This window comes from Elephas maximus, chromosome 3 (genome assembly GCF_024166365.1).
Source record: "Elephas maximus indicus isolate mEleMax1 chromosome 3, mEleMax1 primary haplotype, whole genome shotgun sequence".
NCBI lineage: Eukaryota > Metazoa > Chordata > Mammalia > Proboscidea > Elephantidae > Elephas > Elephas maximus.
Window position 1 is genome coordinate 202,340,661 of NC_064821.1, and position 24,520 is coordinate 202,365,180.

Consider the following 24,520-nt stretch of genomic DNA (forward strand, 5'->3'; position numbering starts at 1 on the left):
TTAAAACGAGGAATATTGTAAGACATATACTCAGTCAACAAACCAGTATTGACTAGCTGTCACATGCAATCCCCTGCCATGCTGGTCAGCCTGGGCTCTGGGCTCTTCCTTGTCCTGACATCAGTCACGTCCAGTTTCAAACACAGTAAGTATCAGGGATAGTTTTCCTGCAGGCTCCTGTATCTTGTAGAGTGTGTGGACCCTGCCAATTTCTGTGTTCCTGGATCCTGTCTATCGTCTCATTGTCCATTGCTTGATTTTTTATAATTTAGTGTATAACCTAGACCTCTGGTTTGTATTCCTGATTGGCACTGCCTTGTTTCCTGCACATTCTGATTCTGTTTGACTTGCTCTAGTGTTTCCTTTCTGCCTTCCACTTCCCAGACCAGGCTGTCTGCCTACACACTCACCCCTGCACTATCGACCATCTGCTCATGCTAGACCCTTTGCTGCACAGATGTTCACACCTGCCGGCTCCTCTGGGATAGCCTGACTTCCAGACCTGGCATCTCTTAGAATGTCCATGTTGCTGCTACTCAAGGGAAAGTAAGAGATCTCCCTCCTGAGCTCAAAGAATATAAGCCATGCCCTGTATTGCCTTGGGTTGAAACAGAGCGTAGAGGTATGCTTAGAAATAAGCAATCAAGAGTCATTTTGAGGCTGAGCCACCTGGAAGCTGAAGTTCAATTGCTGAATTTTTTATTCTACAACAGAGTTTCAGGATGGGTGGACAGAAGTAGAGCAAAATGTTCATGAAGATGTCGCTGAACCTTACCAAAGATTTTACATATTGCTCCAGATTTTCCATAGTATTATTATTATTATTGGTGGGGGGTTAAGAATCATTTGCTTATTTTTTTTTTGTAATTTTTATTGTGCTTTTTTTTTTTTTTTTTTTTAATTTTTATTAAGGTTCAAGTGAACATTTACCATTCCAATCAGTCTGTCACATGTAGGTTTACATACATCTTACTCCCTTCTCCCACTTTATTGTGCTTTTTTAAGTGAAAGTTTACAAATCAAGTCAGTCTCTCACACTAAAACCCATATACATCTTGCTACGTACTCCCAATTACTCTCCCCCTAATGAGACAGCCCACTATCTCCCTCCATTCTCTCTTTTCATGTCCATTTTGTCAGTTTCTAACCACCCCCCACCCTCTCATCTCCCCCTCCAGGCAGGAGTTGTCAACATAGTCTCAAGTGTCCACCTGATCCAAGAAGCTCACTCCTCACCAGCATCCCACTCCAACCCACTGTCCAGTCCAATCCATGTCTGAAGAGTTGGCTTTGGGAATGGTTCCTGTCCTGGGCCAACAGAAGGTATGGGGGCTGTAACTACTGGGGTCCCTCCAGCCTCAGTCAGACCATTAAGTCTGATCTTATGAGAATTTGATGTCTGCATCCCACTGCTCTCCTGCTCCCTAAGGGGTTCTCTGTTGTGTTCCTTGTCAGGGCTGTCATTGTTTGTAGCCGGGCACCATCTAGTTCTTCTGGTCTCAGGATGATGTAGTCTCTGGTACCACAGTATTACTTTTAAAACAGATGATTGCTCAGTATTTGTTGTTATTTACTTGGCTTGATAAAGATGTTTTCATTTTTTAAAAAGGACTGGCAGATTCATAGTAAAATATCTGCTGGGGTTGAACACAGTGGCCCCATTGGCTCGGTACACAGCTACAACACATTACTCTCACCTTTTTGAAAGGTAAGTCATTCTTTGAGGATTTACTTTTCAAAATAGAAGTGGTTGCAACAGCCAAGGACAAGGAATTATATGTGACCCGAGTGGGGATCAATTCCTGTATGGAACTTAGCTCAGTGATTCCTAAACTTAACTGACATTAGACCCACCTGGGGAGTTTATAAAACTCCTGATGCCTCATTCCAACAAAATCAGAATGTCCGTGGGGCTTGGAACAAGGCATCAACTTTAGCCTGCCTCGTAATCACTTGGAGAGCTTGCAAAAACACAGAGTTTCTGATTCAGTAGGTATGGAATGGGGCCAAGAAATTTGCATGTCTAACAAGGTCCCAGGTGATATCTCTGGTGTTCTGTGGACCACACTTTTAAGACTATTAAGCTATCCTATTCATCAACTACAGGGTCACTAGGAGTCAAAATCGACTGGGCAGCATGCAACAACGAGAACATTCATCAATTGCAACAGCCCTTATTGTTTGTAAAAGTGTAGCTATCAGAAGATTGATGAATGAGCCCTGCCCTGAATGTAAGTCTGTCCTTATATCCCTTCCATGCTGAATCTTATTTGGATAAAAAATATGATTTATAATACCTCTTGTGGTGGTGGTGGTGGTGTGCTGTTGAGTCGATTCCAACTCATAGTGACTCTATAGGACAGAGTAGAACTGCCCCATAGGGTTTCCAGGGAACAGCTGGTAGATTCAAACTGCCGACCTTTTGGCTAGCAGCCAAGTTCTTAACCAGTGTGCCACCAGGTTACCTGTCCTGTATCTGTGAGACAGTAACATATGTATGTGTTCCTTAAATGAAAACCAACATTCAGAAACTTAGACTTGAGCTTCCCTGTCTTGTATGTGTTTCCCCTAGTGGCCAGCGATCTGTCAAGCAATGAGATCACAGACTGGCATTTTTAACATCCAGCTTATTGCTCCTTGTGTAACAATGGTGCACTCGTGCTGGGGGAAAAATACTTTTATTTTATAAAACTAATATCTTATTGTGTTTTCAGGAACCTTGATAGAGTTCTTTTTTCAGAGGTTTTATGGCTGGGACATCTCTTGGTGGGAGTTGCTTTCCTCTCAAGGGCTGTGGGGAAAGGGAGATATCCATCAGGATTCAACGGAAATTTATCTACAACAATTACATTCAGGTGCCTGGAGCATGCGGGGGAAGAATTCCAGCTCAACTGGACCTTGCTCCTTTCCTGTTTCTATTTTGGTATTACTTGTAAACAGACTAGATCAGATTGGTGGTATCTACCCTCTAATCACAGCCTGTTGATGACAGGAATAATCCCGGTATTTACGGGGCAGGTCTGCATTCTCCCTTTGACAGGCCGGAGCTGACTTCTACTGGGAAATTGCCCTTCAGGGATTTGAATCAGTAGAGTTTCTCAAACCAAGCAGCATTTTGGCCAAGCGGACCATTTTGATCAATATAGTTGCTCCTGATTGAGGATTTTCAGAGATTAGGGGTCCATGGTTCTCCTTCATAGTTTAAATAAAAAAATAGCAGATTGTTAATATATTTAAATCTTCCCTGACCATATTATTCAGGCCCCAAGGAAAATAGAGAATAGAAAGTAACTGACTCTGACCTCTGTTCCACTCAGGTTAACCCCACCAGGGTTGCTACCATGCTCCTACCTAGTTAGAAGAATGTTTAGGTCTGCAAGGCTCACCAATATGGGGAGCCATATGAAGTTCCTGACAAAGTAGGCAAAAAATGAGTCACTAGTATAGATTTTACTCTGAGGTTCATGAGGGCTCCATGATATGGCCTTAGCCCTGCATCCAAAATCATGAACAAATAACAATGTCCAGTTATGCTGAAGTGGGGGCTGGTGACCTGACCTGATGCTTCAAAATCACATGAAGTGGAGCATTTTCATTTTAGAAATAATTGTTGACCACCTACTATGTGTCTGGCACTATACTTAATGTTGAAATTACAAATGTAAGCAATGTGTGGTGCTTGAACTCAAGAGGCTCATAATAATAATAATAACAATAATAATAAAAACAACAGAAAAAGACCGAACCTGTTGCCACTGAGACAATTCTGACTCATGGTAACCCATGTGTTACAGAGTAGGACTGTGCTCCCTAGGGTTTTCTTGGCTGTAATCTTTACCGAAGCAGTTCCCCAGGGCTTTGTTCTATGGCACTTCTGGGTAGGTTTGAACCACCAATCTTTTGGTTAACAGCAGCGCTCAAACAGTTTGCACCACCCAGTGACCTAAGAGACTCATAGGTTGCCATCAAGTCAATTCTGACTAATAGCAACCCTATAGGTCGGAGTAGAACTGCCCCATAGAGATTCCAAGGAGCAGATGGTGGATTCAAACTGCCGACCTTTTGGTTAGCAGTCTTAGCTCTTTTTTTTTTTTAATTACTGTTATTATTTTTTATAGTGCTTTAAGTGAAAGTTTACAATTCAAGTCAATTTCTCATACAAAAACTTATACACACATTGTTATATGACCCTAGTTAATCTCCCTACAATGTGACAGCACACTCCTTCTCTCCACCCTGTATTTCCCGTGTGTATTCAACCAGCTGCTGTCCCCTTCTGCCTTCTCATATCGCTCCCAGAAAGGAGCTGCCCATTTAGTCTCATGTATCTACTTAAGCCAAGAAGCACACTCTTAATGGGTATCATTTTATGTCTCAGAGTCCAGTCTAATCTTTGAAGAGTTGGCTTCAGGAATGGTTTTAATTCTGGGCTAACAGAAAGTCCTAGGGCCATGTCTTCTGGGGTCCCTCCAGTCTCAGTCAGACCATCAAGTCTGGTCTTTTTACTAGAATTTGAGTTCTGCACCCCACTTTTCTTCTGCTCCACCATTGACTCTATGTTGTGTTCCCTGTCATGGTGGTCATCAGTGGTAGCCAGGCACCATCTAATTCTTCTAGTCTCAGAGTAGCTGTAGCTGTTAACCACTGTGCTACCAGGGCTCCAATAGGCTCATGGCCTTCAATTATTATCATGTTTATATTTATGCTCAAAATCTATTTCAGGAGAATTCATCAAAAATTCTCTTTAGGAGTATTAGGGCTTCAATGGATTTGTAGGTGGAATTTGGGAATTTTCTTTTTGGAATGGGGGCCACCATCTAAATGGAAAGGAGACCATCTAGGAGTATTTCAGGCTGTGTTCTTTCTGTTTCTTCCAGCTACTAGCAGCGTTTACCCTCCTTTCTTGTTAGGTGCCACCGAGTCAGCTCTGGCTCATGGTGACCCCATGTATACCAAAACAAAATGTTTCTGGGTCATGAGCCATCTTCATAACTGCTTATTATAGCCCATTGTTGTGACAATTGTGTCAATCCATCTCACAGAGGGTTTCCCTTGTTTTTGCTGGCCCTCTACTTTGCCAAACATGATGTCCTTTTCTATTGATAGGTCTTTCCTGATAATGAGTCCAAAGTGAGTCAAAGTTTCACCATCCCTTTTTTGCCTGAGTCATGTGGCTGGTCCCTAGGAAATAGAAGGGTGGCCAAAAGATGCAGAAAAATTAGGTATTTCAGGTGGCTGCCCAACCTCATAAAAAAATACCAGTACAATGATATAAAAAGAATAATATGTAAACATTGAGATTGTGATGTTAAAGACCCTTCAAAGCATCATGAGAAATTATTTGCCTGTAGATAACCAGTAACAATATTTAGTTCTTGGAGTTTGTGGCAACAGGTGAAATGGGGTGACTTGGTTTGAGTTGCAGTCCTTTTAGAAAAACAACCAAGGTTCCATAGAAACGTCTCTATCCCCCCCATTCTATTGGGGATGACTGCACTTGTTCACTGGCATTTTTAGGCAGATGTGTCCTATGTGAATAAACACAACAGGAGCCTAAACACATTTGAGGGAACACTGGGAATCAAATGAAATGAGGTATTGCCTAGAGTCATGTTTATTTTCCACAATACAATATGGTCCTTAGATGGCTACAAAGGCTGACTCCTAGACATTATGACCAACAAAATTATCCCAAAGATTGCCTTTGATTATATTATTTTCCAGTTTGGAAAACTGTTCCCTTCCTCAAAATTTTCCTGAGGCTCTGTGTTATTAATTAATTAATCTTTCCCTGCTATTCTTGGCCCCCCCTTTCATCAAACCCCCTTGAACAATATTTTCTCTTGTTTCCGCTTGTATAACAAAACTAGACTGTCTATGGCTCTCAGGTCTACTTACCATTATTATTATCATCACAATGATGCCCTGAACAATAGTATCCTGAAAATTCACATTTTGGACTTTGTTGTTGTTGTTGTTAGGTGCTGTTGAGTTGGTTCTGACTCATAACAACCCTTTGCACAACACAATGAACACTGCCCAGTCCTGCGTCTTCCTTACAATCATTGTTATACTTGAGATCATTTTTGCAGCCACTGTGTTAATCCACCTCATTGAGAGTCTTCCTCTTTTCTGCTGACCCTGTACTGGGCCAAGCATGATGTCCTTCTCCAGGGACTGATCCCTCCTGACATCATGTCCAAAGTATGTAAGACGCAGTCTCTCCATCCTTGCTTCTAAGGAGCATTCTGGTTGTACTTCTCAGATAGATTTGTTTGTTCTTTTGGCACTCCATGGTATATTCAATATTCTTCACCAACACCACAGTTCAAAGGCGTCAATTCTTCTTCGGTCTTCCTTATTCACTGTCCACCTTTCACATGCATATGATGTGATTGAAAATACCATGGCTTGGATCAGGCGCACCTTAGTCTTCAAGGTGACATCTTTGCTCTTCAACACTTTGAAGAGGTCCTTTGCAGCAGATTTACCCAATGCAATGCGTCTTTTGATTTCTTGACTGCTGCTTTCATGGCTATTGATTATGGATCCAAGTAAAATGAAATCCTTGAGAACTTTTCAGTCTTTTCTCCATTTATCATGATGTTGCTCATTGGTCCAGTTGTGAGGATTTAAAAAAAAGATTTTTTTTTTTTTATTATGTTGAGGTGCAACCTGTACTGAAGGCTGTGGTCTTTGATCTTCATTAGTAAGTGCTTCAAGTCTTCTTCACTTTCAGCAAGCAAGGTTGTGTCATCTGCATAACACAGGTTGTAAATGAGTCTTCCTCCAATCCTGATTCCCCGTTCTTCTTATAGTCCAGCTTCTCATATTATTTGCTCAGCATACAGATTGAATAGGTATGGTGAAAGAATACAACCCTGACGCACACCTTTCCTGACTTTAAACCAATCAGTATCCCCTTGTTCTGTCTGAACAACTGCCTCTTGATCTATGTAAAGGTTCCTCATGAGCACAATTAAGTGTTCTGGAATTCTCATTCTTCGAAATGTTATCCATAGTTTGTTATGATCCACACAGTCGAATGCCTTTGCATAGTCAATAAAACCCAGGTAAACATCCTTCTGGTATTCTCTGCTTTCAGCCGGGATCCATCTGACATCAGCAATGATATCCCTGGTTCCATGTCCTCTTCTGAAACTGGCCTGAATTTCTGGTGGTTCCCTGTCCATATACTGCAGCAGCTGTTTTCGAATGATCTTCAGCAAAATTTTGCTTGCGTGTGATATTAATGATATTGTTTTATAATTTCCACATTTGGTTGGATCACCTTTCCTGGGAATAGGGATAAATATGGATCTTTTCCAGTCAGTTGTCCAGGAAGCTGTCTTCCATATTTCTTGGCATAGACGAGTGAGCACCTCCAGCACTGCATCTGTTTGTTGAAACATCTCAATTGATATTCTATCAACTCCTGGAGCCTTGTTTTTCGCCAGTGCCTTCAGAGCAGCTTGGACTTCTTCCTTTGGTACCATCGGCTCCCGATCATGTGCTACCTCTTGAAATGGTTGAACATTGACTAATTCTTTTTGGTATAATGACTCTGTATATTCCTTCCATCTTCTTTTGATGCTTCCTGCGTCGTTTAATTTTTTCCCCATAGAATCCTTCACTATTGCAACTCAAGGCTGAAATTTTTTCTTCAGTTCTTTCAGCTTGAGAAATGCTGTGCATGTTCTTTCCTTTTGGTTTTCCATTTGCAGCTCTTTGCACATGTGATCTTAATACTTTGTCTTCTCGAGCTGCCCTTTGAAATCTTCTGTTCAGTTCTTTTACTTCATCAATTCTTCCTTTTGCTTTAGCAGCTTGATGTTCGACAGCAAGTTTCAGAGTCTCCTCTAACACCCATCTTGGTCTTTTCTGTCCTTCCTGTCTTTTCAGTGAGCTCTTGCTTTCTTCATATATGATGTCCTTAATGTCATTGCACAACTTGTCTGGTCTTTAGTCACTAGTGTTCAATCTATTCTTCAGATGGTCTCTAAATTCAGGTGGGATAGACTCAAGGTCATATTTTGATTCTCGTGGACTTGCTCTGATTATCTTCAGTTTCAGCTTGAACTTGCATATGAGCAATTGATGGTCTGTTCCGCAGTTGGTCCCTGGCCTTGTTCTGACCAATGATACTGAGCTTTTCCATCGTCTGTTTCCACAGATGTAGTCAATTTGCTTTCTGTGTGTTCCATCTGGCAAGGTCCGTGTGTACAGTCGCCATTTATGTTGGTGAAAGAAGGTATTTGCAATGAAGAAGTCACTGGTCTTGCAAAATTCTATCATTCGATCTCAGGCATTGTTTCTATCACCAAAGCCATATTTTCCAACTACTGATCCTTCTTCTTTGTTTCCAGCTTTTGCATTCCAATCACCAGTAATTATCAATGCGTTTGTTTGCATGTTCGATCAATTTCAGACTGTAGCAGCTGATAAAAATCTTCTATTGCTTCACCTTTGGCCCTAGTGGTTGGTGTGTAAATTTGAATAATAGTCATATTAACTGGTCTTCCTTGTACACGTATGGGTATTATCGTATCACTGACAGCGTTGTACTTCAGGATAGATATTGAAACGTTCTTTTTGACAATGAATGCAACACCATTCCTCTTCAAGTTGTCATTCCCAGCACAGTAGACTGTATGTCGGATTCAAAATGGCCAATACCAGCCCATTTCAGCTCAGTAATGCCTAGGATATCGATGTTTATGCGTTCCATTTCATTTTTGATGATTTCCAATTTTCCTAGATTCATACTTCGTACATTCCAGGTTCCGATTATTACTGGATGTTTGCAGCTGTTTCTTCTCATTTTAAGTCATGCCACATCAGCAAATGAAGGTCCCGAAAGCTTTACTCCATCCACGTCATTAAGGTTGACTCTACTTTGAGGAGGCAGCTCTTCCCCAGTCAACTTTTGAGTGCCTTCCAACCTGGGGGGCTCGTCTTCCAGCACTATATCAGACAATGTTCCTCTGCTATTCGTAAGGTTTTCACTGGCTAATGCTTTTTAGAAGTAGACTGCCGGGTCCTTCTTCCTAGTGTGTCTTAGTCTGGAAGCTCAGCTGAAACCTGTCCTCCGTGGGTGACCCTGCTGGTATCTGAATACCGGTGGCATAGCTTCCAGCATCACAGCAACACACAAGCCCCCACAGTATGACGAACTGACAGACACGTGGGGGTTTTGGACTTTAGTAGTCTGTAAAACCTCATAGGATAATCATGATTTCATGTTTACTTGGCATCTGTTATAAGATTATCATAGATAAGACCCAAGGGCCCAGAATTGCTGGGGTCCTGGGGTCTGACCACACTCCTGTGGTGGGAATGGGGCTTCCCCTTAAGGTAATTGTTGTTACCACTGCCAGTCATCCTGAGGACCCTGCACAGGAGTAGGGAAATCAGTCTCTCCTTCCCTTGCCCACTGACCCAAACGATGGGGCACAGGCAACCACTTGGAGATTACAGCCTTTGTATAGGGACTTGGTGAGAGCTCCCACTCCCCTCATTTGCCTGTCAAATGCTTCTTGGTGTTGCCAGCCCAGGTGTGCATGGGTGGCTGCTGCTTTGTCCCATCCCAGACATCAACCCTAGGACCCCACTGGGGGGAAAGGATGATGGGAGAAAGAGTGCCTACATGACCTGGTCATTCTGGGCAGACAATGGGAGTGGTCATAAGGTGGAAGTGAGGGGAAGGAGGCCAAGAACCTCTCCCAGGGAGATTGGGGATCCAGATGACAGGAGATTGGACTGCACATGAGCTGAGGCCCTAGCCCCCAGCACATGCTCCACTGTTACACTGGACTTCACTCGTTGTTGTTGTATGGCATTGAGTTGATTTCAACTCACAGTGAACCCATGTATCAGAGTGCCTCATAGGGTTTTCTTGGCCGTAATCTTTACAGAAGCAGATCTCCAGATCTTTCTCCCTGGAGCAACTGAGGGTGTTCAAACTGCTACTTAGAAGGCACAAATTTAAAGATAAAATTATTAAGAATTTTCAGACATCCCCTCAGAGCATAGAGCCACAAGTGTGATGCTCTTCTGAGCACAGGATCCTGTGAGACAGCACAGTCACACACCCGTGAAATCAGCACTGGATAGGGTTAATCCTGAGACAGAAATAGACAGACTGGGCTTCCTCCTCTCCTGTGGGCAGAACTAGGCAATGTCTGCACTCTGGGGTATTAGAAAGCTTGTAATGGCTCTTGTTATATGTTTGTCTGACAAGGAGGGAGGGAGGTTGACATCAGTAAGAGGCCCTTGGCCAGTCTAAGCTAATGCTATATTAGAAGAGCCTAAGCTATGCTGGAATGGCATGGTAAAGAGGTGAGCAGCTGCTGTCTGTCTCCCTTGAAGTCAGGAAGCAGAGCAGGGCCGGTTCAGAGAGGCTACCAGCAAGAGGTAGCACAGGGTCTCCACTTCTTGACGGTTGCAGCTGCAACACCAGAAGTGCAGAAGTGGCCTGTTTTGGCAGCTGTGGAAGCTGTTGTAGACTACTACGGCCCTAAGAGTTACATCAGCATCTTGGCTATGTGTTAGGAGTGATCTTGCTATAAACCTCCCCCCCCCAAAAAAAAAACCCAGTGCCGTCGAGTCGATTCCGACTCATAGCGACCCTATAGGACACAGTAGAACTGCCCCATAGAGTTTCTAAGGAGCGCCTGGCGGATTCGAACTGCTGACCCTTTGGTTAGCAGCTGTGGCACTTAACCACTAATTAGACAGGGAGATTTGGGGACATACCATGGAAGGGAAACTCTGGAGACACACGGGACTTCTTGTTCATCTAGGCAGATGAATAATAATAGCTAACATTTATGAGTGTTCATTATGTGCCAGACCCTGTTCTAAGAGCATTTTATGCATTCACTCAATCCTTACTCCCACCCTATGCTATGACTGTTCTCCCCATTTTACAGATGGGAAAAGTGAGCCATAGAGCAGTAAGTTTCCCAAGGTCACACAGATGGTAAGTGATGTGAGATATGGACTTAGATATTTTGGCTCTGAAGCTTACCCTTTTAACTGCCTTCCTATGCTGCCCTCTAACTGCCAGGCACCGGGCTAGGTGTTTTGCACACTCATTAGGGATAAGAGTTGTATTATGATGCATGGATTTGTAGTGTCATTGTTTCACCCCAAGCAGGTAAAAATGGATCTGGTTATATACTTTATCATTTTCACACATCTGATCTCATTTCGGGGAGCCCTGGTGGCATAGTGGTTAAGAGCTCGGGTGCTAACCAAAAGGTTGGGAGTTGGACTCCACCAGCCACTCCTTGGAAACCCTATGGGGTGGCTCTCTTCTGTCCTATAGATTCCCTGTGAGTCAGAAATCAACTCAGCTGTAATGGAGATCTCATTTCATCTTCCTAATTATCTGTAAGAAAGGTAAAAAAAATATAGATTCCCTGTGAGTCAGAAATCAACTCAGCTGTAATGGAGATCTCATTTCATCTTCCTAATTATCTGTAAGAAAGGTAGGAGGGTATTATTACAAAGACCTACCTCTGCCAGTTACTGCTATGTGGCATTGGGCATGTATTTAATTTATAGTTTTAAATGAAGAAGAAACAAGTTTATGAACTTCCATTCTTATCTTGGAGGACCCGGTGGGTTCCAGAATGGGAAAATTTGCTCTGTTCTAAACTATAGCATCAATTCCATAATATTTCCAAAGACTTTCCTTGTTGCTCCTGTCTGACTTCTGGGGAACACCCTGGAACTAGTGCTCCCACCATCAATTGTCCTGGAGTTTCTGGATTGTGAGGAATGGTGAGGCCAAGGGATGGGGGGCACTGTAGTGGGGTTTCTTATGCGCTGTAAGCACTGCATGATAGATGGCAGGGAATACTTAAATATGGTCTTAAGTATGGGTTTATTGAGCATATCAAATGTAGCTCTGCTTTCTCCAAGTCCAAAATTCAGGCTGTTTTTCTTCTTCATGCTTAATTACAAGTGTTTTTAATTAGACTGATCCATTAATGGCCAATTAAGATTCAATTTAGAGGTCACATACGAGCACTGGCAGCCCCAGCACAGTTTGGGCTCTCCGCAAAGTGACCTGGGTCTGGGCTTCCATCTGCTTAATGTTGCTCTGCCCATTAAGGGAAGTTAATGCTTCCTTAATTGTTCGCCTTGGGAGAGCAGCCAAGTTCTACCCTTCCCTCTGCAGCCTGCACTTTTCACAGCTGAGACTGGAGCTGCTGAGCAGGGAAGGGAAAAGAGAGACACAAGGAGAGGGGAGTTTTGAGGTGCTACCAGAGAGGAACGGAGACCAGAAGAACAGTTTCTCAGGAGAATGGCTGTGGTTTGAGAGCTGGTAGGGACTCAGATCATAAATACATGCCAATAGGGTAATGGTTTCTGCTAACCAAAGAGTCGGCAGTTCAAATCCGCCAGGCGCTTCTTGGAAACTCTATGGGGCAGTTCTACTCTATCCTATAGGGTTGCTATGAGTCGGAATCGACTCGATGGCACTGGGTTTTTTTTTGCGGGGGAGGGTGATGGTTTGGGTTTCTCAGACCAGTGCTTGGGGGATGCTTACTTCTTCCTAGGTGGTTTGCCTGGTATTAGCCAGTGTCTCCAGCCCACATTCTTATGCTGTTGTTAGGTGCCACTGAGTTGGTTCCAATTCGTAGCAACCCTGTGTACAACAGAACGAAACCCTGCCTGGTCCTGCGCCACCCTCAGTTGTTGCCAGTGATTTATCTACTGAAAACAGCGCCTGTGGCAATTAGTTTTAAATTGCTGAATGATCTCTCACAGCTGGAGATGGAAACTGCAAAGGCCAATAGAAACTCCTCATTGCCTGCCCCCCGACCCTGCAAGCGGCACCCAGGGCATGTGCCCTGCCTGCCATATCCTAGCTATGCCTCTGCTCCTTGTTATGTTTGAGCCCATTGTTGCAGCCATTGTGTCAATCCATCTGGCTGAGGGCCTTCCTGTTTTTCGCTGACCAGCTACTTTATCAGAAGCCCTGGAGGCACAGTGGTTAATCGTTTAGCTGCTAACCAAAAGGTTCAATCCACCAGCCTCTCCTTGGAAACCCTATGGGGCAGTTCTACTGTGTTGTATAGGGTCACTATGAGTTGGAATTGATGACAATGGTCTACTTTACCAAGCATGATGCCCTTTTCCAGGGATCAGTCCCTCCTTATAACATGTCCAAAGTGAGACAAAGTCTCACCATCCCGGCTTCTAAGGAGTATTCTGGCTGTACTTCTTCAAAGACAGATTTGTTTGTTTTTATGGCAGTCCATGGTATATTCAATATTCTTTGCCAGCACCATAATTCAAATGCCTCAATTCTTATTCAGTCTTCTGTATTCATTGCCCAGCTTTCCTATGCATATTAAAAATACCACAGCTTGGGTCAGGTGCACCTTAGTCCTCAAAGTGACGTCTTTTGCTTCTCAACACTTTAAAGAGGTCTTTTGCAACAGATTTGCCCAATGCAATATGTCATTGGATTTCTTGGCTGCTACTTCCAGGAATGTTGATTATGGATTCAAGTAAAACAAAATCCTTGACAACTTCAATATTTTCTCCACTTATCATGTTGTTGCTTCTTGGGCCAGTTGTGAGAATTTTTGTTTTCTTTATGTTGAGATGTAATCTATACTGAAGACTGTAGTCTTTGATCTTCATCAGTAAGTGCTTCACATCCTCTTCACTTTCAGCACGTGGTTGTGTCATCTGCATAATTCAGGTTGTTAATGTCTGAAATACAATGTCTAAACTCTTTCTATAGGGAGGAAAGACTCTTTCTCTTCCTCTCTCTCTCTCCCTCCCTCACTATCCACCTTTTTCTTCTCCTTCTTCCCTCCCTCCCTCTCTTTTTTAGATCACAGATATCAGGGAGTTGATTTAACCGTAATACTATTACCAGCATAAAGGACAAGCCCAACTTTCTACCTCTTTGCCTTCCTCTTCCCCCTCCATCCTTTCCTCTCCTTTGCTCCTGTACCTCCTGTAGAGGTAATTTGAATACTCAGTAGCACTTTATTTAAAATCTACCCTAAATTGTAAATGCCTGATACTCTATCTCTTGAGAATAGGTTTTGATGGGAGGAGGAAAAGATATTGAGGACTGCAGTGGGCAAATAGAAGGGGTGAAAGGGCACAGAGAACACAGCCTGGGGACCACTGTAGACTTTCTTCCCCTTTTTGAAAGTTTTGCTTTAGTTCTGATTCTGGTTGTTGGATCAGACTTACATTTTTAACTGGATAGTTGATAATTAATGGAAACAGGAGCACATTTAGGTAGTTAAAATTTGTAGACTTTAAAAATAAGATTTCATTATCCTCTATTTATAGACCATACTGGTTCCCTGTGCTATAAATAGGTAATTGTAGGAATAAATTAAATGTTGAGCCACAAACTCTCTCATATTATGACTCTGCAAACACAAAAGCATCACTTTAATAAAATTTATAAATAACCTCCTATGTTTCAGGTCACTAGAGAATATCCCTGTATCTGATAACTCTGCATTATTATTTTTGCTTCTTTCAAATTAAAAACGGAATAGTGAAGTCCTCAGAAGTTAGATGTTTTGCTCATGATAGAACCAGAATTTTGTTGACTGAGCATGAACTTTGGAAATATCTTCATTTAAATCCTAGCTGTGCCATTCCCTTCCTAGCTGTGTAACCATGTTAAGTTACTTTTCTCTAAATCTCAGTTTTCTCATCTGTAAAAAGGGGATTATAATAGCTCATAGAGCTGTTGTGAAGGTCAAATAAGATAATACATACATAGTGATTGATATATAGAAAAACTTTTGTGTAAATGTTATTTTTATTACCTTTCACCTTCCTCTCCTTTCCCATTTTGTTTATAAATAAAAACTCAGAGATGAGGCAATTTTGAATGACTTTGTTAATAGTTCAGAACAAGAATCCACTCACCAGAAAGACCTGGAGACAGCCCCAGTTTAATGACCCCCATCCATCTCATCCTGACACAGCTCATTCGCATGGCTGTTCTATTGCTTCTCTTAAATGTGGAGAAAACATGTCTTCTTGATGAACAGCCACCCCCTTAATTAGACTACCATTTTAAGATTTAAACTGGAGCCTGATTTAAGTATCAGCCTCTGGCTCTTCAAATTCATTGGAACAAATTATAGTCGGAGAAGAGACCCAATAAATGTCTCACTTTCCCTTTATTTCCTGTCCTCTACACCTTACCTCCTGATTGACTCTATAGATCTCTTATTTGTCTAAATACAATTTTAGGTTTTCTGCTCAAGAGGCAAACAGGACTAGAGAATATACAACTTCTCTGAGTCATACTAGCTCAAAGAATAATAGACCTGTCCCTTGGGGAAGTCAGGCAACAATCGCCTACTTTGGATGCTGGGTTCAAAGATATAAATGGAAATTTGAGCTGAAAGTTTTTGTTTCCTCAGGACTGGAAGAGTTGTGGACTTTAAGGGCTCTTCTTTAATTAGGCCTGAGATATTCATTCTATACAGGTGGCATTCTAAGACAATCATGTGGTATACAAAATGCCATTAACAGTAAGTCATTTTCTCACCTTCCAACCTGGCAAAGATGAAAAGAAAAATAAAATATTCAATGTGAGGTGAGTACTTTCAAACACAGTTGGCAGAAGTAGAAATCCATATTATGTTGTCAGAAGAGTTATTTAAGAATATTTTTAACGTGCAAATCTTTAATTCAATTATTTTACTTTCATTGACCTATTCCCCAGTTGTTGCAATGAGTATCATTATAGTACATCCATGTAATATAATATCCAGTAGTTCTTTAAGACTGCGTTTTTGAAGACTATATAATGACAGAGTTAAAATCCTACAGTTTATTCTTAAATAAAAAATTAGGAATCAAATCCATGTATAATGCATGATACAAATGCTATAAAAATTTTAATTGCACCTAAAACAAATAAAATACTAACAGAGGTTGTTTCTGACTGCTGGTCTTACAGTGACATATTTTGTTTTCTTCCTTATATTTTTCTGTATTTTCCAAATTTTCTACCATTAAAGACATATTCGTTGTTTAGTAGGGAAGGTTATATAAGAAAGGGAAAAGCACAAAGGAAATCTGATAATTTTCTTTTTTATTTAACTAATAAAAAATGCCAGTGCCTAGAAATCTAAAATATTTTAGGGAGCTTTCAAAAAAATTCCCTTATGTTTCCTGTGGAAAATAAAAGTGGAATTCCAGATGGTTCAAAGATTTAAACATAAAAAATAACCATAAAATTTCCAGAAGAAAGCATTGATTTGTGTATTTATAGTTTTGGAATGAGTAAGAATTTTTAAGCAAGTCAGAAAATCCAAAAGTCACATAGAAAATATTTGATAAATTTGACTACAAACAGAAATTAAAAAAAAAAAAATCAATAAAAAGAAATGCCTCTAACAATGTGAAAAGTCAAACAATAAACTGGAAGATAATATTTGTAGCACATATGACAACCAAGTATTATTATTAATTTATAAAGGGCCCATATTAAGGGGATGAAAAAAGGTGGCTAATCTATTAGATAAATATAAATAAATTGAGACTTCTTTTTTTTTGTTTGTTTGTTTTGGTGAATAGCATACTAGGTCCTTCAGACCAACTCTCCTGCTGTGATCAACTAGAAAATCCACCTGAAGGTAGTAGAAGGCTTACAAAGTATTGAATAACTATGGGGCAAGATCTTGGAGGAAAAGGAATTCTAGAGGAATAAACCCATATTCGGGTATCCTTTTTCCCTAGAGTCATCTGCTAACTTTTAAAGGGTAGCTGAGAGACTTTTTGATTAGGACATATGACAGCCTCCTAAAGCTAGAGACGAAAATTTGGAGTCCAGGAACACATGAAGTAGAGGGGAAAAGGGGATAGTAAAACCTTTACATTTTGGGTTAGGTCCTCAAAGGGCTATATCCTCAGAGTTAGTATGAATCAGAAATAAAATTGACCTCACAAAAACTATAGCTAAGCTTCAAATTATCTCAGATTCTATAATTAGATTAAGCTTGTCACAGATAGATAATTTTTTTTTTTTAGCTGCCTTTTGGATTAGACACAAATTTTCTATGGAGGAAAATAACATGATTTTAAGTCTCAAATAATTTCCATATTTTTTCATGTTCAATGTACAACATACATTCAAAAATAACAAAGTACATGAGAAGACAAAACAACTGGATTGAAAAACCAAGAGATATAATAGACATAGAAATAAACTCACTGGGGATATACCTAATGGAATTAGCCTGATATCTGAAAAAAAAAGGACAAGACCAAGAATTTCAGAAGAAAACTAGAAAGAATAAAAAAGAGCAAAAAGGAATTTCCAGAATCCCAAAAGTGCATTAAACAAAGTTAGGAATCCAATGGATGGATTTCATAGCAGATTACAAATAATCAAGCAAAAAATTAGCAGACTGAATGATAGGACAGAAAAAAAAAAAGATCAAGACTAAAGTATTGAGAGATAGAGAGATGGAAAATACAGATGAGAGGATATGAGAAAGAATGTGTCAGTGAAAAGATGAAATGTGTATGTAATTAGAATTCAAAGAGGTCCAAAGAGAGAGAATGGGGCAAAAGCCATATCTGAAGAAATAATAGCTTAGAATTTTCCAAAACTGAAAAAAATCAAGACATAGATTCAAGTCTTTGGGGAAAACTTCTGTTTTGGCCTTCTGCTTTTGGTCCTGCTTGTAGCAGAGTAATGATCCTGTTAAGAATGACTAGAAAATATGGATTAAAAAATGTTCGCGATTATTAAAGAACTACTGTAAAAAACCAAAGTCAAACCCAGGGCTGTCAAGTCGATTCCGACTCTTAGTGACCCTGCAGGACAGAGTAGAACTGCCCCATAGAGTTTCCAAGGAGCACCTGGTGGATTCGAACTGCTGACCCTTTGGTTAGCAGCTGTAGCACTTAACCACTATGCCACCAGGGTTTCCAAAGAACTACTGTAGCTGCCAAGAATTGAAGAGCCAAGATCCTACAAAAAATGGAAGCTCACTGGGCGAACTCGACCTCATGCATTATATTATTTCTCTTGGGGCATTTGATGATTCTTGGCATAGGGAGAGAAACTGAAAAACTTGGAAAGGGCATCTGTTATGAGGCAAAGAAACCAGCAGGGGTTTCAGCAATGTCACAGAGTGGGAAGATAAACAATGGGGTTGGCACTGCCAAGGCATTCAGAATTTGAGGAGGCAGTATCCTGGAGTAAGGTGAATGCGCTTTAAAGAGCCCAACATTTTTACATGTTATTTTTCCCCATGAGGAATGTTTTAATTCTTAACTTGGACAGAGGAGCACAGGAGATAGGCATAGGGTGTCTTCTAAGAGGCAAATAAGCCAGCAGAATTTAGATAATCTCACAGGGCTGGGGAGATAAAATTTTAAGGTCAGCAGCACTCAACAATAGAAAGGATCCTAGTAAATACCTTGAATTCTTGGCTAGAACCCTTAGAGGGCTACACCCTAGGAACAGAAGCAAACTAGAGGTAGAAGGAGCTTTATAAATTTCATGTCATCTTAATCTCTATTGATTTGATGTTATCTATTCTCCCACCCCAATCTAGCTTCTTCCTTGGTTTAGAGTATCCAGAACATCTACCATCATTCAAATACCATGTTGATCAATCAGTCAAAAATACTAGGTATGCTAAGAAACCCCAATCTAGCTTCCTCCTTGGTTTAGAGTATCCAGAACATCTACCCTCATTCAAATACCATGTTGATCAGTCAGTCAAAAATACTAGGTATGCTAAGAAACATGACTAAAAGAAAGAAAACAAAAACAACACAAATAGAACATACTCACAAGTGACTCTGTCTTACCAAGGCCACCCTCGTTGTACTTTCTACTTGCGAAAAACCAAAGAGAAAGAGAATATCTTAAATTAGCAACACATTGAAATAAAAAGTCTCATTATCATTATAGGAGCAACAATAAAACTGCAAGATGGTGTACAAAAAGCTCTGAAAAACAATGGGTTTGGCTTTGGTTTATATATGCCAATGAAAAGACAAAGATTGTCAGACTGAGTAAAAAGCAAGCAAACAAACAAACCAAATAATGAAACAAAACTAAATCCCACGAATAGGCTCCTTATATTTAAGGACCACAAAGTTGAAAATAAAGTATACAAAAATATATACCAGGCAAAAGATAACAGTAACAACAAAAAGATGATGTAGCTATGCTAACATACAAGGTAGATTGTAAGGAAAATAAAAAGCATTATTAGAGATAAAGATGAATGTTTGATAATGATAGAAAGGCCAATACACCAGGGAAATATAACAATTCAAAATCAGTAAGTAGCTAATTACTTAGCTTTAAAATATACACATTAAAAATTGGGGAACTAAAATGACAAAGAAATGCGCAGTCATAGTGGGAAACTTTAAAACACCTCATTCAGTAAAAGATAAAAGTAGCAGAGAAAAAAAATTAGAAGGCATATAGAATATCTAAATAATACAATTAACAACATGACCTAATTAAATATGTGTGTGTGTGTATTTCAGAAGCACATCACAATGATTCATTATGTTACAGCATCTTGTTCAACAGACCAGATAAGCAAGAAGTAAGACACATGTGCTCCAAAGCGTGGAAGGTAAACCCTGCACAAATTCAGAAGCCTGCCCCGTTAGTGAAGTTTTTAGAGGTCTAGGAGTCTCGCATGGTGAGAATTCCCTTGAAGGAAAGAACAAATTATTGCATCTTGCACTGTTGTTGTTAGGTGTCATCAAGTTAATTCTGACTCATATGTACAACAGAACAAAACACTGTCTGGTGCTGCGCCATCCTCACAATCGTTGCTGTGTCTGAGCCCATTGTTGCAGCCACTATGTCAGTCCATCTCCTTGAGGCTGACCCTCTACTTTACCAAGCATGATGTCTTCCACCCCAAGGACTGGTTCCTCCTGGCAACATGCCCAAAGTAAGTGAGTTGAAGTCTCATCATCCTCGCTTCTAAGGAACATCTTACATACTCCACCATTAAGAATGGTGCCAGCCTTCTAAGATTCATCAGTTGGTCTTGACTTACCTAGAACGAAGGAGAATGAGGAACACCAAGGACACAAGGTAAATATGAGCCCAGGAGATAGAAAGGGCCACATAACCAGAGACTACATCAGCCTGAAACCAGAAGAACTGGATGGTGACAGGCTACCACTGATGACTACCCCGACAGGGAACACAACAGAGAATCCCTGATGGAGCAGGAGAACAGTGGGATACAGACTTCAAATTCTCGTAAAAAGACCAGACTTAATGGTCTGACTGAGACTGGAAGGACCCCAGAGGTAATGGTCCCTGGACCCTCTGTTAGTCCAAGACTGGAACCATTCCCAAAGCCAACTCTTCAGACAGGGATTGGGCTGGACTATAAGACAGAAAATGATACTGGTGAGGAGTGAGCTTCTTGGCTCAAGTAGCCACATGAGACTATGTGAGCAGCTCCTGTCTGGAGGCAAGATGAGAAGGTAGAGGGAGATGGAGCTGGTTGAAAGGTCACAGGAATACAGGGTGGAGAGGAGGAATGTGCTGTCTCATCAGGGGGAGAGCAGCTAGGAGTACATAGCAAAGTGTATATAAGTTTTTGTATGAGGGATTGACTTGATTTGTAAACTTTCTCTTAAAGCACAATTAAAAAAAAAAAGAATGGTGTCAGCTTTGAGTGGGGTCCACATAGGGAAGAACTGCAGCAAATTCAGGCTGCAAGTGCAAGCAGTCTTCACATTTGGGACATATCATCTGGCAGACTGTGTAGTACTTGAGGTATCTATGGTAGGAAGATATGCTGTGTGGAGTTTATGCTGACCCCCCAATAGGAGAGTCATAATATAGACCTCTGTGGTTCTGGCGCATGGCCAAACCATCTGCAGTGAAGCACTAGACACCATTTTAAAAATAGCTCCTGGCATAACTGGCCCTGGTAGAGACAAACTATCTAACCATGGGGCATAAGTAACATTGCACCCAGAGCTGTTCATAATGAGCTGGCTCTGTCAAACCTACTAAATCATGAGGTTGGCTGAGTTTAGCAGCAATTCATTGTAGGATAGAAAGGGTGCATCTGCATTTGGGCATGAGCAGGGTCTGAGGGCACAAGTAAGCTCCTTGAGCACATGGCCTAGACTGTCATGTCACCCACCACTATTACAAGCCATCTCTTCCTCAGCTCACATCTATGGCCACATTAGGGGAGTCCCTTACCTCCAGAAAATGGAGCAGGATAAAGGCTAAAGTGTTTCATGGGTGGGATAGTTCAGTATGTGGGTATGAGGAGAAAATAGACTGTGGTTGTATGACTGCTCCACTCACAGATGGCCCAGAAAGACAGTTGTGAGGAAAATTTCTCCCAGTGGTCAGAGCTCCAGCTGGTATAGCTGATTATCAACTTTGTATAAGTAGAAAGGTGACCATAATAAGAATATGAATGGGGTTATGAGCAGTGGAGGATAGCTTAGCTACTTAGTCATTATTATGGACTGAATCGTGTCCCCCCAAAAGTTATGTTGAAGTCCTAACCCCTATACCTGTGAATATGACCTTGTTTGCAAAAAAGGCCCTTGACAATAAAAGTCAGTTAAATTGGGTCCTAATCCAACATAATTGGTGTTCTTATAAAAGAGAAGAAAAACAGACACATAGAAGACAGACTAGAGATTAGGGTGACCTACAAGCCAAGGAACACCAAGGTTCTGTGGCCATAACCAGAAGGTAGGAGAGATGCGTGGAACAGATTCTTCCTCAATGCTCTCGAAAGGAATCAAAATGGCCCATATCATGATTTTGGCCTTTTAGCTTCCAAGATTGTGAGACAATACATTTCTTTTCTGATAAGCCACATGATTAGTGGTACTTTGTTACGGCAGTTCTAGGAAACTACCGTAATCATACTTGCTTAAACAGCTTACCTGTGCCCTGTGGCCCTGACCGGGAGGAGAGAAATAGAAAGAATGGGGATGAGGACGTCTGATGGAGAGGCATGAGAATGAACATATACGTAGGCAGGTATTTGTTTCCTATCGCTGCTGTAACAAATTATCACCAAGTTAGTGGCTTAAAGCAACATGTATTTATTCTTTTATGGTTTTGGAGGTCAGAAGTATGAAGTGGTCTTTGGGGGCTAAAATCAAGGTGTTGGGAGGGCTGTGTTCCTTCTGGAGGCTCTAGGGAGTGATCTGTTTCCTTATCTTTTCCAGCTTCTTGAGGCCACTGGAATTCCTTGGCTCCTGTCTCCCTTCCTTTGTCTTCAAAGTTAGCAATGGTTGGTCAAGTCTTTCTCACATCTCATCACTCTGACGCTGACTCTTCTGCCTCTCTCTTCCACATTTAAGCACCTTGTGAAAAGTCAGTGGTTTGAACCCACCAGCTGTTCCATGGGAGAAAAATGTGGAAGTCTGCTTTCATAAAGATGAAAACCTGTGGGGCCTTGGTAACCCTATGGGGCAGTTCTACTTTGTCACATTGGGTCACTATGAGTTGGAATCGACTTGACGGCAACAGACTTTTTTGTGTGTGTGGTTACCTTGGGTCCACTCAGATAATCCAGGCAATCTCCCTATTTTAAGGTCAGTTCATTAGCAGCTTTAATTCCATCTGCCATCTTAATATTCCTTTGCCGTGTAACATAAAATATTCACAGATTCTAGGGAGTAGAAGAATGTAGATATCTTTTGAGGGGCCGTAACTACCACAAGGTATAAAGAACAAAGATCTTTGTATTGAATGAGTACCCATCACAGAAGAGGCACTGAACAACCAAGTAGACACATAACTTGGTCAACTGATGTCAACTAGCCAATTAGTCACTCAGTTCTTACAAAATGGACTCATGATTTGAGTGGCCATGGTTGCATAGATAGAGGCTATATGTGGGCCCAACAGCCTAGGCTACCAATAACCAAGGTTGATCTGTATACTCCTGCTGCCTAATGTCCAAAGTTGGAGCCACAGAGATCAAAGATGAGGCCCTGGTATGGTACTAATCAGTTAGGACACTAACGAGCTGTTTGGTGACAAATGGACTACAAGCAGTCTCCATCCATCCTGGATCTCAAAGCTGCACTTTACTGTTTATACCATCTTTTGTTCCTCCACATCTTGTCTTGTGTACTGTCTGCCCTCCCTCAGGGAGGTAGTGAGCTGTAGCAGAAAACATGTGAGCCTTGTTCAAGTCCTGGCTTTACCAATAATTTGTGTGATTATTGATAAGTTACTTAATGATAAGGAAAATTTTTTTTTCTAAGGCCTATTGGAGTCACTATGAGTAAAAATTGACTCAATGGCAGTGAGTTCATTATGAGCCAGCTACTGCCTACACCTTCTCAAAATTCTTCATTTAAACAATGGAAAATCAGAGATTCAGAGAGGTTAAAAAAAGTCCCAAAATTACACAGCTAGAAGGTGGCAGATTTGAGATGCCAGCCGCGATCCAACTATTTCCCAAATCTACCCCACGTTGTCTAATTAAAACCCTTGGGCCTCAGGATCTCCAGTTGTAAAATGTGAATAATCAACATACCCTAATAGAATTTCATGGAAGATTGAAGAAAATACATGAAAGTGCTTCGTACTTTACAATGTACTCTGCCAATAATAATTGCTAACATTTATTGTGTATTATATGCTAGGCACTGTGCTAAACACGGTATTAACTCACTTTAAGGTTGGACTGTTATTATCCCTATTTTAAAATTATGGAAACTGGGGTACTGAAAGGGTGAACAACAATTCTTGCAGCTTCACAGCTTCTAGGCTTTAGAGCCAGGGTCTGTACTTAGGAAGGTTGGTTCTTAAGCTGAGAGCCTGGGCTGCTGTCAATGTAAATCATTATTCCTATTTGTTCATTTAAGTTGTGGGCTTCATAGCAGGAAGATTTCAGGATAATCTCTTGTTGTTCTTCTGATACCTGCAAAATTAGCAGATTTTTAGCAGACGATGGTGGTGACAAGAATGTTTGTGCTTTCAGAAATGCAGGGGTTTCTGAGGCTTTCACTTTCTAATTTTCAACACCAGGAGACCAGGTTAGTGGGTCTGATGCCTGGAGTGGCCCAGCTGATGGAGGCTGTGTACACACTGTATGCTCTAAGGGATAAATGTGATTGATGTGTTTTTAATCATTTCTGCTTTATTGCTGTTTGTTCTGGTCTACACCATGGTCTAAATTCACTCTTTATATAATGGCTCATTATGTAAAGTCAGAGAAAGCTTTTGAGATATGTCTTTATGCCTTTTAGCAGGGCCTAATGAAATGAGTCGGAATTGACTTGACAGCAATGGGTTTTGAAATGAAATGAGACCTGGATGAAAGTCTGAAGATCATGGACCTGGGCAAGACATTTCCCTTCTTTGTACTTTGGATTCTTCACTCTGTGTCCTTGCTGGGGTGTATATGTGCCCCTTTCATTCATCTAGTCCATCCTGCTCCTTGCTGTTGTCTAGTTTGTCACAATTCCCTGTGCCCAGTTTTTTCTCTCTTTTCAACCAATCCTGCCC

General features: G+C 41.1%; 1 long non-coding RNA gene across 1 annotated transcript in view; it reads left to right on the forward strand.

Moving 5' to 3' along the window:
* Nucleotides 1-24,520, forward strand: part of LOC126073897 (uncharacterized) — a 135,161-nt gene that overhangs the window by 25,956 nt on the left and 84,685 nt on the right. The window contains exon 2 of the long non-coding RNA XR_007516872.1: nucleotides 1,179-1,323. This is a non-coding gene — a long non-coding RNA (uncharacterized LOC126073897). The remainder of the gene's footprint in view (nucleotides 1-1,178; nucleotides 1,324-24,520) is intronic.